The 14,870-nt window shown below is 36.3% G+C and overlaps 1 long non-coding RNA gene across 1 annotated transcript in view; it reads right to left on the minus strand.

Moving 5' to 3' along the window:
- Nucleotides 1–612: 612 nt before the first annotated feature.
- The window catches only part of LOC134583557 (uncharacterized), a 30,414-nt gene continuing 16,156 nt past the window's right edge, over nucleotides 613–14,870 (minus strand). Inside the window, exons 2-3 of the long non-coding RNA XR_010086321.1 lie at nucleotides 4,907–5,018; nucleotides 613–1,960 (exon numbers count right to left, since the gene is read on the minus strand). This is a non-coding gene — a long non-coding RNA (uncharacterized LOC134583557). The remainder of the gene's footprint in view (nucleotides 1,961–4,906; nucleotides 5,019–14,870) is intronic.

Genomic DNA, 14,870 nt, shown 5'->3' on the forward strand with positions numbered 1-14,870 from the left:
TAATGGGAAACTACATAATCTGGGTAGAAAAACTTGTCAGCATTCTAGTCGTTTGAGTGATTATATAATGAGCTGGGAGATTACACTACAGATAACATCAATGAATAATACACAGCTGGAATTACGAAGGAGCATCTAAAAGGCATTTATACATGTTTAATGCTCACAGACAGTATGTCATCTCCAAAAGATCTGGGTTCACATTGCTGTTTTACCAGTGTTCCCCAAGCCATCCTCATGGATCACCAACAATCCAGGATTTATGTATTTCTATGTTTTATTCCAATGGAGATACTGACAAATCCTGGACTGTTGGTGGTCCATGAGGATTGAGTTGAGGAACAGGAATACTGCTCTATACAATGTCCAAAAAGTACCATAAATAACTTGCAGAATAACATCTGTGCACTGGTGATAGCTCTTGGAGTCGAAAAGAGGTTCACAATAAGTAGACCTCTCAACTGGATCACAGGTAACGTGACAGATCCATTATTTTTTGGGAAGGATATTTTAATATTACCATAAGTCTCACACATGATTTCAAGTTATGAATTAAGCAAAGTCATATTTGAAGGTAAAATTCATTTCTTTCATTTTTTTTTTAAATTAAATTTTAATTTTCCCATGTTAGGGAAAAATGAACAGGTTGCTAACTCTTTAAACTAGTACTTTACAATCGACTCATGGACAACCTAGGAGGTTGTGCATAAAACAATTTTGGAATGGTACCAAAACTAACGGAAGGTGTAAGCAAAAAAGGAAAGAAAGATAATGAAAAACTAAATGTATTCATAGAGCAGTTATCTGCTTTATATTTTTATTAACTCTTTTGGCTAGAACCATTTGTGGCCACTTATCCGGAAAAAAAGCAAATGTACGTCACATAGTGGCAATCAGTCTTACAACGGACTTGTGCAGGAATTTATCAGTAAGCTATGATTGATGAATTGAAACTCATTTGAAAACTCTGGTCTAAAATAGCTGGAAGCTAGGCAATTTGACTTGTTTGAGCTATATTTTGCAAGTCAGCGGTCAACTTCCACAACTCCACATTTACTGGATATATTTATACATCACATATAGATGCAAGATAACGCTTCCAATTCAAATATCAGTGTCATCTTCCTACGAACCATATGCCAATGATATGATAAGATTAAGTGCCTTGTTGCGTGAAACGCGTTGGAATATGCTTCCTTTGGTTTTGCACTGCTATGTGCCCACATTTTCTTTGTTCTTAGACCATCTCAAATAAAGTTATGTTTTATTCTAACATGGATTGCATCTACTTCATATATGGTTCTCGGTGTGAGCCGGCGTATCCACGGATTTTGTCTAGTAACAAAAACATATATCCTATAATTTGATTTATCTCTGCTTCGCATCATATTGTGCCGATGTTAGCTCATTTTTCGTCTATTTTACACCCATGCCCTGCCTCTATTTTTGCATCTTTAGTAGTACTTAGGGGTGACTTTGACGAATATCTAATCTGGTTGGTTAATCCTCATTATTGATTCCAAAGGTTCTTTGCGCTCTAATTAAAATGAACAATTTCCATAACTTGTCAGAAACAGAAATATGTTTTTTTGTCTTCTGGCAGAGTCTTGATTTAATTTCTTCACCAGCAGATGAGTTGACATTGTATAGCGCACACAATCCCTTTTTCTTTCATTATCTCTCCGATGTCGCAGAATTCCTCAGCTTAAATAGACTGTGTTTTCCATCAAGCTCTTCACGTGTTCACTCGTGTATTTTTTCTATTGTTTCCTCCAAAGATTCCAAATAAATCCTGCATTGTGTTTTACATGAAGAGTAAAGATTAGAAACTTGGACTTGAATGAGCGAAAACCCATCTGCATGTGATGAGAATACAAGATTGTGGCCACTGCGAAAATGAAAATGCAAACAGTGATAATCAAGAGCAGGAGCAAACTTGAGGTGTGGTGATGGTTTCTTACTGCAAAGAAATAAATACAAATGAATAAAGAATACACAAAGTAAAGATTAATCATTAATTTATATATTGAATCCACCAAATTCTTTAATACACCAACTCAGCAGAAACCACTAGTCATTCATGTGCTTGCCTTAACAGCTCTTCTGAAACACACATCTACTGTAATAGCTGATCATTTGTTTCACACAAAATTTGCTATCCTCACAAAACCCTGAAAAATGTGTGAACAGCAAAGAATACGGGCCTGAATCAAGGAATGCTTTTCGTGATCATAGCCTCGATTTAATATTTTTGGACAAGTTTTTGAAATTATTTAATATATTGGATAAACTTTTAAAATTATTAATATTTTGAAACATATTTTAATATTTTTCAATGTTTTTTATATTTTTTAATATATTGATATATATATATATATATATATATATATATATATATGTTTTGTCAATCATTTTTTTATTGATTTGAAAGCACAGAATACAAGGTAGGCAATGCGTATACAAGTGTCAAGCAAATGTTGTCATGGTACAAGTGTATAAAAAAAGATTAAGACACCTCCTCTTTTTGTTTACGGTCAAAGACCTCTCTGCAGACCATCAATAGTCCACCCCTGCTTCTCGGTGTCGATGGGTGATTGGGCCCAGGGATTTAAAGACATACAGTGTTTTGCCCTGTAGCACTGTCATAAAATGGCTACCATTAAGTGAGTGACACATGACTATGACATTGTGGTAGAATGCTGACGGTGCTTTGGAAGACTTGTTGATGCAGTAGAATCCTTCAAACACTATTCTTTTTGCCTGTGAAGACCGTAAAAGAGAAGCGATAAAGCGCCTTAGGTAGTGACACATCTGATGTGACAGAGTCCGGTATGCCCCATATTTTAATATTAGCCCTCTGGCTGCAATCATCTAACAAATCCAACAAAGTTGTCTGGACTTGTTTTAGGGTGTATATCACAGTGGATACCTCTTGGCATAAGTCAATAATGTCCTCCTCAGTTGAATAAAGCCCACTTGAATGTCAACTATTATAGATTCTAGGTCCACTTCAAATAGCTTTATAATATCATGTAGCAGGTTTTGTATGTCTTGCTTTGTAGCTGGTACTTGTATATCCCCTGTTGTCAGGGTGCAGGTGTTGGCACAAGGGTCTTTTTCTCCACACTCTGGGCCTCTGAGTTCATCTCTGAGCTGGAGACATAGGCCTCCTGTTCTGCCATGCAGCTGTCTTGTGGGCCGCAGGATGGTTGAGCAATGTTTTGTGTGTCTTTAGATGTCCCTACTTGCTGGTATTTGGGATCTTCTCCCCATTATATGTATGTGAGGTGTCTGATAGTTACCTCTCGATAGAGGGAAGAATAAGGCCTCGAGGTGATCCGGGAGCAAGTCACATCACTCTAGTCTGCAGACCTTTCTCTTCACCAGTTTGCTCACCTGGGAGAATAGAAAAGGAATCAGGCAAGTTCCACCCTCATAAAGGAGCTATGGTGAGTACGTTGCCATCAGACTATCTCAGCAATGGTAGGTAGATCAGCCAAATAGTCGATATGCCGCAGGAGCTCCTCTTAATGGTGACAGTTTAGCTTGGATGCTAGGCGCCGTTCCCTATTGATATAGGTTTTTTTAATTTTTAATATATATATTTTTTTTATATTTTAAGATTTTAAAAATTTATTTTTAAATGTTTATCCAAAAATACTAAATAAATTGAAAAGCTTATCCAACAATTTATAAATGAGGTCTCTATTGGGATATGCTTTTGTTGTTAGTTTACGGTTTACTTGTAAGGGTTACATTTTAAGTAGATAGTTAAAAAGAAAATCAATACACCTTTTATATATATTTTTTATATTTTAGCTTTTTGTTATATATGTCTAAAAGTATTAATATGGAATTGTTTTAAGCACAAACCGTAAGTTTGGGAATTAACAGAGAGAGAGAGACCGCACAAATCTTAGAACACAGAGTGGTTGCTTGACCTATTACTGCAAAAAAAAAAATTCTAAAGAGAAATATATCCAGCTAGGGGAATTTAAAATATTTGCTGTACAGATTAAATAGAATAATCAGGTTTGTACCGAGTAAACTTGTACTTCTTTTGTATGTTAACTATTTATAGCGATTGGAGGGTGTGCAAGCAGATAACACTTAGTCATTTTCGGAGGTTTTAACTAGCACTGCATTAGGTATATCTGCCATAATGCAAAGGCTGATTTGACCCTCATGCCCTGGAGAATTATCAGACATGGCTGTCCCATTATTTAGCATGGATTCGGCATGCCACATAAATCATTGCTTAGCAAGGTTTCTAGGTATGCAATTAATGGGTAGTTGCATTCATGAAAACACATGAATGAAACAACCTGTCAAACTAATAAAAACTGTCTCTCAACTTCCTTTAAATTCCTGACTAGCTTATTTGCATGAATTACACTATTTTTCTAGCTATCGCTAGGATACAAGTTCTCTTATAGAAAAGGCATTCCATAATGCTTAAAACGGATCTTGTATGTCCAAGGGATAGCTGCTCACTGAGATATCACTGGGTGGGAGAAAAAAGTGCTAGCCAATGATTTGCAACTAAACTATTTTGCTGCAGTTGTAGTAAACAAAATGAATGGACAGGGATTTATTGCACTCTAACAGGAGGTTATGGTGTGCGTAGTGTTCCCATATTTATACATTGGCATACAATCTAATCACAAACCCTAAACTCAGTAACATAACCACCAGACTTCTAAGTTATTTTGTCAATGGTTATAGAAAATATACTTTAACATAACTAGTAATATATTGTGAATTATACAGTGTTACTGTGAGCATGTGTGTATGCTTATATTGACAATACATACATGCGCAACCCTACCTGGGATTTTGTTTCTTTGTATCGCCCCTCCGTGCTCTCATTAATTTGAATGTGCAAACATATTATTAATTTACTCACCAGGTATAATAATTGCTTCGGGTTCTGTAAAATGCACTCGTCTTTGAGATTTTTGTGTTTCACTTGCATAATTACTGTCAGGTGACCTTTTACGCAGTATTGATGTAGGCATCTGTTGAGAATTGCATCCCATATATTATACATTTTTTTGTACCATCGTTTGATTAGTTGTATATTAAATATTTATACATTTCGTGTCCCGGTTTTGAAAACGGCACACAACATATTTCATACATTTCTTTGTCCCAGCATGGTGATAATTGATCCCTATCGATACGTTAAATTTATATATTCCTGCATTTTACGTGTCTACAAATTACAGAATACTCTGTCAGCCCATTGTCAAAATTTGTGAAAGGGACACTCCACTGCTCAAATACAAAATAAATCAATATTTAGTAGATATGCACCAAAAGAAAACTTATATGAATTTGATTCTACATTTTTTTTTATTGGAGTTGAATTTAAAATCAGGATGCAAAACCAGCATTTTTCCTGTCTGCAGCCTTTGCAAGCCCAACCCTTCTAACCCCACCCAGACTTTATGTGTCTGTCCAATCACAGACTTCCCAATGCATTTCAATGAGAAGTCTTTACAATTTAGTTGCTCTGGGCAACTGCTGCCTTTTGAGTATAGCTCCACTGAGTTAACCAAACCAGGAAGTAACAAAATCTGTTCTCTGATTGAAAGTTAAGGGGGCTGTAACCAGTTTATAAAAGTGTACATTTTTATTGAAATCTGCACTTTTTGCAAACTGAAAACAAGAGGACACACTCTTCACACATAAAGCTTTTCAGCAAACAAAAGTGCTTTAGGGGTCTGGAGTGTCCTTTAAAAAATTTATCCTAGCATCAGTTGAGGGCCTAAGGCTAGACACCGCTGATTTACACTATTATCTAAAATGTCTGCAATTTGTTTCATGAATATATGCAGCTTATGATCATCTCTCTATCTGTAACTCTTCTCAAGGTCAAGTCAATGTCAAATCCCTTCATAATATGATTAAATGTCGGGCGTAGAAAAATAATGAAAGGGTTAACATGGCTGCACGTGGAATTGATTCTGTTTACTTTGAACTCTTTTTAGAAAAAGGTTCTGTATATTTTATCTTATTTAATGTGTGTATATTTTTGCATTCTGTTATCTCCATGGGCCCAATAAATATAATACTGTTATTAAATTGCTTTTAACAATATTCTTGACGTCCAAAGCCACCACAATACTAATATACTACTGTTGTTACAATCCTTTTCTCTAATTTATGGTGATGGAAAATGTGTATAAAAATAATTTATCTCAGAGATTATTTTGGCTAGAGGCCATTTGGTTTGGTTCAATGCATTTTCTGCATATAGTCACCTTTTTGGGTTTAATTTTTCTCTTATAATATTCTCTTGTGCCCTCCAGGTTTTTTTTTCCCATGACACACATTTCTCCCCTATTTTTTGATATTCCTATTCAGTTTTGCTTTAACAAAAAAAAAATCAATTTGACATAAAATGTAATTTCTGCAGTTTTTTTCAACGGATCACCGTACATTGTGGGCGGCAGGCAGTTTTCAGGGCGTTGAGTGTAATTTTATCAATATTATATTTTAGCTTTTATTTTTTTTTAATCTCAGAACTTGTATAGATCTTGTGCATAAAGGGGATGAACCCATTCTTTGTTGTGTATAATAATAGAATTGCTGTCAACACACAACACATATATGAGAAGCACAGTTTTATGTCTATTGAGTATTGATCCAATACAATGTATCTGAATGTATTGAAAACCAATGCATAAATAAATATACAGAATTAACAGATGTAGGTTCATTATGGAATAAGTAGGACATATTTATAACATTTGAGGGTTTAGTATTGGTGAGTGGGATTATAGTAAACTTTAAGTGCACCCCCAAATATTGAGGGCACTACTATTTTTTGGGGTACATCTATTCTCAGCCCACAAATACTCCCGAGGACACTCCCGAGGCTGCATCTATTATTTTACTCTCAACCAGGTTAACTGTAACTACTTATCTCCTATAAGCATTTTGATGAAAGTTGATTCAGAATGCCAACTAAAATAGTAGCTACGAGTGCGTTATTTAGGTACCTGGGTCCATTGTAGCTTGGCAGTGCTGACCCCATCCATTCTGAATCACTAAAAGTATTTGGTATGAGATATCATACTCCAGGGGATTCTGAGATACATGGTATGGATCACTAAAGGGGGCAAACAAAGGAGACAATTCTCTCTGCTTGGCCTGTTAGATTGCCATGTATACGAAATCCCTCTTTAAGTGGTCACCATGCATAGACAGACAATCATACACACAAAGTAACATGCATAGACACAATCACACACACTAACATTCGTAGACACACAGTCACACACAGTAATATACAAAAACATAGACACACGATCAGATACAATAACATACACAGAATCAGTACAATAACAGTAACATACATAGATGTACAATCACATACAATAACAAATACACATAGATAAACACTCAAACACACAGTAACAGGGATGCAACGACACAATCACATACAATAACATATGCATAAAAATACACGACACACGGTGACATAATACCTAGTCACACAATCACAGACAGTAACATACATAGACACACAAAATAAATCTCTCTCTCCTCCTGTGCTGCTTACTTCTGTGGGTGGGCATGGGGAGTGAGAAGATAAAAAGTTCCTAGCCTCTAGTTTGGAGGAAGCAGGACACTGCACATTAGGCAAGACAAATGTGTTCTTCCTCTCCCCTTCAGTTAACTCCAGAGTAACAGGCAGTAGGTGCTGTTATATCACTACATGCCCACTACTTGTATCAATAAAATGTCATGGACTCTGCCAGGTCTAATCAAGCAGGTAAATGTTTAAATAAAATAATAAGGCATCATGCCGCCCCCTACAATTTGCCACCCAGAGCCCAGGCCTTCTCAGTCTATACCTGAATATGTCCCTGTGACCATCACCAAATACAAAGGTTTGTGTTTACTTATTCAGAAAGCAATTTACAAGGAAGGCACACAAGGTTTCATCCATGAAAATTCGAACGCTAGCAAAATAAAATCCAATTGGCAAAATTCAAGCTGTGATGATAGCAGGTTTAGAAACTTTTCTAGCTACTTTGACCTAAATTTTCCTATTTGGATATTAATCAACAACAATCTAGTGTTTAGTATAGATTTAACTGAGATCTTCATGTTTCTTTTTTGTTTTTAAAATAAGTCCTTGAATGTGCGTGGTTGGTGTATGTGTATGTATATATGTAGAATCTATCTGTCTGTCTATCTATCTGCGTATACAATTGATGTGGTGCTGTAGGTCATGTTATATAATTTTTTTTTTTTACGCGTCCTGATGATGCTGTGTGACACTCATTGACTTATAAAAATCAGCCATGGTTGTCCCATTATTTCCCATGGAGGTGCCTTTGCATGGCACTCAAGTCTGTGGAACACAAGCAATCTCCCCTTTTTTTCTATATTCATTTATTGGAGACGCCTTTGGAAGTCAGTAAAAAACCCATTCTTTCCACTCTGCATCCTTTGCTGCTTTACTTCTGTGTAGCTTGTTTTACTACCTGTAGTGTTTCTAATCAGTCGCAAATCAAGAGACTTTACCTAGGCCTGTTTCAGTATTTACATTATAGTTCCCACCTATAGGACATGTCTGCTTTTTCAATAAGCCACCCTAATATCTGGAAATGCTTCTTGCCAACTCTCTGCCTATTTCTGCTGATAGGAATCCAACTCAACCAGCCTTTCTCAAGCAGAGGCTCGGATGAAGTGCTTGTAACACAAAAGATGTTAGTCTGTGGTTCCCTTTTTTTTGTTGGCCCCCTATGTACATCATGTGTATCTTTTGGCGATGAAAAGATAAAGGAACGTTTTCAATGAACTATTGGGGTTGGAGGTCCCAGTTTGGGGTCTGATTAGTATATTGCATTGCGCTTCCTCCAAAACACTCTGGGTGCTGGTTATGGCATAATGAGATCTAGAGAGCAAATATGCATGCGAGAGTGAATATGTACAGATAACATTTTCTTACTCCTTCCTTCCACATTCTAGGATATTAGCATGATGTTGACCATACTTCACTAGGGCATGCCAGTCAATAACCCAACAGATATAATAAAAGGAACACCTACCATATTTTTCACATTTCCCATTCCAAAAGTCCACTAGCTAAATCCGTAAACCTCATGGTACAATATACAACTTCAGCCTGTCTTACGGTGATATTGTTAATCCTTTTACTATAGCTATTTCAGTTACCGAAGGACTAGCAGTGTGATTCAGTGAGCACAAGTCCTTGTATGACATTGTTGAGTTAAATTACTTCTTCTAACACTATAAATAACACCATATTGTCAGACATAAGACAACGTAAAATGACCCATATATAAAAATTGACTGTGGACATGCTTTTTTTTATTCTCTGTTACAAGAAAAGATTTCTCAAAGGCCATAAAACGTTAAAAAAAGGCCAAACAACGAAGTAACGGTTTGATCCAGATTTTATTCGATCCTGAATAAATATCTCTGGCAAGCAAACCACTTTATAAATGATGTCCCTCTAGAGTTCTTTTTTTTTTTCTTCTACGAGTCTACTCCAATTATTTTTTAACCTTGCAATTTTCTCATATCAGTGAATCTTGTTTTATTGCAAATAGAGTCATATAAAATGAGAACAGCTATTGTGATTATATATACTTAGTTTATCTTTATTATCAACAGTTCCAGCACACTATCAACACTTCAGGCAGACACATACATATTTATGTAGCACGCCATTACCCAAGGGAGCTGAAATGTGACCAATATCTATGGAGTCGCTTTTGTTGTGAATTTATGTCAGAGATATCTGATTTGTACAATGAAGTTTTCTCTCCAGATTGGTTTTAAGTAGCGAGTAAAGAAGATGAGTGAAATATATGACATGGCTTGCAAAACAAAAATTAATTGAAACCGGACAGATTGATAGCGTTTATAATTTAAACATTCCCTTTTGGTGCATTTACAAGATGTTTTTTAGTCTAAGCTCTGTATGATGTTGATTGTAAGTGTACCTCAATGTCTTGTTCAGTTAAAAAAACAACAAAAAACGTTTAATACGCTGCCTTTTATTTTTATGTAACAATTTTAACAATATAATATTTGAGTTAAAAAAATTCCAGAGATAAAACAAGACATGATGTTTTGAAAGGTTATGATTCTTACACAATGGAGATATGTTCTGGGCCAGGGGTAGGCAACCTATGGCACATGTGCCATGCACGGCACTCGAGGTGCCTTTGCATGGCACTCAAGACAGCTAGAGCCAAACAGGCTCTGGCCTAGCAGGAGTCCCAGTGAAACTTCAGATATTTGCTAATACGAAAAGGTGGTGAAGGACAATCCTCAATTTATGCATTGCAGTACGTAGAGGAAGTGATCTCAGATCAATTCCTCCCAGCACTTGTGAATGGGAATCCACACTGTAGTAGAGCGGCTCCTGTCCTTGAGCTGTACCTGGCCAGCCTGGTCAACTCTGGAAACCAGGGAAGCCACCCACATTGCTAGATCTACACAGAGCTGCAGAATAACTCTTCCCTCATACAAATAATACGACAGCCCACACACAAACACAACACATAATCCTCAGAAACTCAACACCACTGACAATCCACACACATACACGCACACAACCCCACATGCAGCCTCTCACATGCAATACCCCAAACAGCCCCACACATACACACACTACCAAACACATAATGCGACATATCCATCCCCACACAATTCAACAAGCTGCCCCCATACACAGCCCACATTCATAGGTACACAATACCACAAACTACTCATGAACATATCCAATATATTAGCTCATATCCGCACAAGTACAACGATACAAAGCAACTGCAGTATAATAACACAAGCAGAATACGGCAACATACACACCTCAGTTTAAAAAAATAGGACCGGCACGGTACGGGACATCACAATATTATTTCAGCACATTGCTGCTAAAAGGTTGCCACCCCTGTTCTAGGCACTGTTAATTGGTAAAAAGTAATTTTAAATAATTTCATGATTAACTGTTTTCATTAAAACAAATTCATTTATGCAAATGTCATGTAAATTCTGATCATGATCCAGCTCGGCTAATCCACAATTTCTTTGTGGACTGCGGGCTTAGAAGCCAATGAAAAGATTGACCTGTATTCAGTAGTGTCAGTAAAACACAAAAAAAAGTTAAAACAAGTATTATAAATGCACTTAAGGGTCACCAGAATCATGAAAGGTCAAAGAGTACAATATGGCTGAACCTTAAGTATACTTAAGGGAACTTGCATCTGGTCTGATACAACTCATACCTTCTATTTACCTTCTATTTACCATACATTGAATAAATATGTATTTTATTTTTGTAGAATGCATTAATTTTAAAGACCTGCACACTCAGGTCTGCTTGTTTGTGCCCCCACGTCCCTCATTTTTTATTTATAAATATCAACTTGATTAAATAGGTTCAACCACAGCTGTAGCACAATGTTGGTCCCATAGAGACTAATGTCCTGCAGACTATATTACTATTTCATTTCAGTACGAGAACTGGAATGTAAATGGCAATAGTTATTTGTAAGAGAACATGCTTGTTTCAAGTAGTGACACATTGACAATAAAAAGCCCTGCTGTATATAATAGTATTATTTGTTATTTAGTAGCAGCAATTGGTCATCTAAAAATGTCATAATAGTGAGCGAAATTACTAGTCAAATAATGTATCCCTTGCAATGACTTTTGGATGATTAATTCAGAGTTCATGGACCACTTTGGTGTATGCATATGCCACCTAGTGGCAAAAGTGATTGATACTCCACTACTCCATGACACTATTTTCATGCAATTTTCTCTCTCTCTCTCTTTGACAAGTGGCAATCAGCACAAAATAGAGTCAGTAATTTATTGGAGTGCAGAAGCAAGTGTGTAATCTACTGAATAAAATGCTGCCAAAATCACTTCTCTAAAGCCACATGCGCTTATAGACTTTTGATTATTTAACATATCATTTAGTGGAAAAATATGTTTATTGAGCAGTTCTTCTGGATTTAACATGAGTGCCATAACTGTAGGTAACCACGGACTTCTTGAGTCCAAAATAATTTTAGATAGAACTGCTACAACGATGTATTGAATAACCTACTTTCTCTGACACATGAAACCCACTGAATTTCAAATGTCCACTTTGTTCTTTATTTTATATTTACCCGATATGAGAATTCCTTTCCCATGATTAATTCAGCTACATTGATCCAAATATGTTATGAAAGCATGGGAATGAGGGTTTAGAGCGAGGGAGGTATTTTTGGACAAAAGGGATTCAGAATTTACCAAAAAAGGCATAACAATGCAAACGGCTCCAAATAAGTGCAATATCTTCAAAACGATTACGCTGGCATTGAAATAATGGTTTAACATATGGATAGGAGCTGAAACTTGCTTTAAATCTCAACGTTGGCTCTCCCAGCACGTGCGATACATTGATAACATAACTGGCACTGTAACAGTTAATATTTGGTGTTTATGAAAAATACATGCAGTGCTCCAGTGCAGTCCCACCCAATTAAATTTTTATAGGGACCCCGCAGAAGTAGGCTGCCCAGATTTTAATGTAGAAATCACAAAAATAATGACCTTTTAGAATGGTGACTGCAATATGAAGCTCAAAGTACTACACTACACTGTGCACTTACATCCCCATACAATTTAAATACATATATATCTATCAAATATTTAATGGGTAAATCTTTAGGGGGCATAATAACAGCCACATTCTCTGGAAAACCCAATGCATTTAAATACGATGTAAAGGAATCTGTGGGAGGATGTGTTTTCTCATCATCATTATAATTATTATTTTTTATTAGTGCTTTTATTTACTTTTTTATATATTTTAGGAGCAGATTATTGTTTTTATGGAAAACATTTTACGCTCTCAAAGTTCTCAATGCATAATTCCATGCAGCGAAATACAATTATGAATGAAGGCCTCCGAGTATGTGTATGAAATATAAACACAGTATATTAATTATTAATGCTTAATGTTACCAACGTGATAGATTTTTATTTGACACATTTTAATATATTCAATTCCATTATATGACCATTGTTAAGAGTTATTCATCCATTTCTCCGTCTCTCCAAATCTGTTAGTTCAAAGAGCAATTAAACATTAAAAACATGGTTTTATTGGAAGCAAAATCTGTTTTAGAATAAACATAGAAATTTAAATACTCTATGTGTAGTGTTTGCCTAGTATATATGCTGGTTTCCCCCCCTGACCAGAATATGTTTATAAAATATACAAATCAAAGTCAATCCTTGATCCAGCATTGAAGAACACAATTGGAAATTTGTAAAATGTTTGAATAAAATATTCAGCCTAGAAAATTAAAGGTGGATTATTTTTCGTGCTTAGCTATTTTGATTATATATTTGCAATTCCCTGCCCATTGTCTCAGATTATCAGTTTAGTGAACAAACCTGCTTGCTTTATTTTAAATCGGTAATTGGATGTTAAGTAGATCACTTTAATTCATGGATAAACAAGTGCCTGTCGTTTAGAGAAGTTTGTGCACCGACAGGTTCTGTCTCTGATCGAACAGATACGTTGAAAGCATTTAGAAAAAAAGTCATTGTATCACAGATTCAACATGTGACAGAAAAGCAAAGCTTCTAGCAGTCAGAATCCGATAGAAATGTATTTATTACGGGAATGCGGGCAGATGACCAAGAATTGTGCATGGCCCTAGCTGTTGCTCGTTTCAAACACTTATTGGTATTTCCTTTTGATTGTTCCTGTCAGAAAGAAGGAGATACAAATGGGGGGACAACTACAGCTACCACAAATTGATAAACTAATAGAAACATAGAATGTGACGGCAGATAAGAACCATTCGGCCCATCTAGTCTGCCCAATTTTCTAAATACTTTCATTAGTCCCTAGCCTTATCTTAAATCTAGGATAGCCTTATGCCTATCCCACGCATGCTTAAACTCCCTCACTGTGTTAACCTCTACCACTTCAGCTGGAAGGCTATTCCATGCATCCACTTTCCTCTCAGTAAAGTAATACTTCCTGATATTATTTTAAACCTTTGCCCCTTTAATTTAAGACTATGTCCTCTTGTTGTGGTAGTTTTTCTTCTTTTAAATATAGTCTCCTCCTTTACTGTGTCGATTCCCTTTATGTATTTACATGTTTCTATCATATCCCCCCTGTCTCGTCTTTCCTCCAAGCTATACATGTTAAGATCCTTTAACCTTTCCTGGTAAGTTTTATCCTGCAATCCATGAACCAGTTTAGTAGCCCTTCTCTGAACTCTCTCTAAGGTATCAATATCCTTCTGAAGATAGGGTCTCCAGTACTGTGTACAATACTCCAAGTGAGGTCTCACCAGTGTTCTGTACAGTGGCATGAGCACTTCCCTCTTTCTACTGCTAATACCTCTCCCTATACAACCAAGCATTCTGCTAGCATTTCCTGCTGCTCTATTACATGGTCTGCCTACCTTTAAGTCCTCAGAAATAATCATTCTAAATCCCTTTCCTCAGATGTTGAAGTTAGTAATGTATCAAATATTGCCACAACGCTGACCATTTTTCTAGTTTACCTAAATCATTTGCCATTTGGCTTATCCCTCCTGGAACATCAACCCTGTTACATATCTTAGTATCATCCGTAAAAAGACACACCTTACCATCAAGACCTTCTGCAATATCACTAATAAAAATATTAAAGAGAATGGGTCCAAGTACAGATCCCTGAGGTACCCCACTGGTGACAAGCCCAAGCTTTGAATATACTCCATTGACTACAACCCTCTGTTGCCTGTCACTCAGCCACTGCCTTACCCATTCAACAATATTGGAATCCAAACTCAAAGATTGCAGTTTATTGATAAGCC

Source organism: Pelobates fuscus, chromosome 13 (genome assembly GCF_036172605.1).
Source record: "Pelobates fuscus isolate aPelFus1 chromosome 13, aPelFus1.pri, whole genome shotgun sequence".
In the NCBI taxonomy this organism is placed as follows: domain Eukaryota; kingdom Metazoa; phylum Chordata; class Amphibia; order Anura; family Pelobatidae; genus Pelobates; species Pelobates fuscus.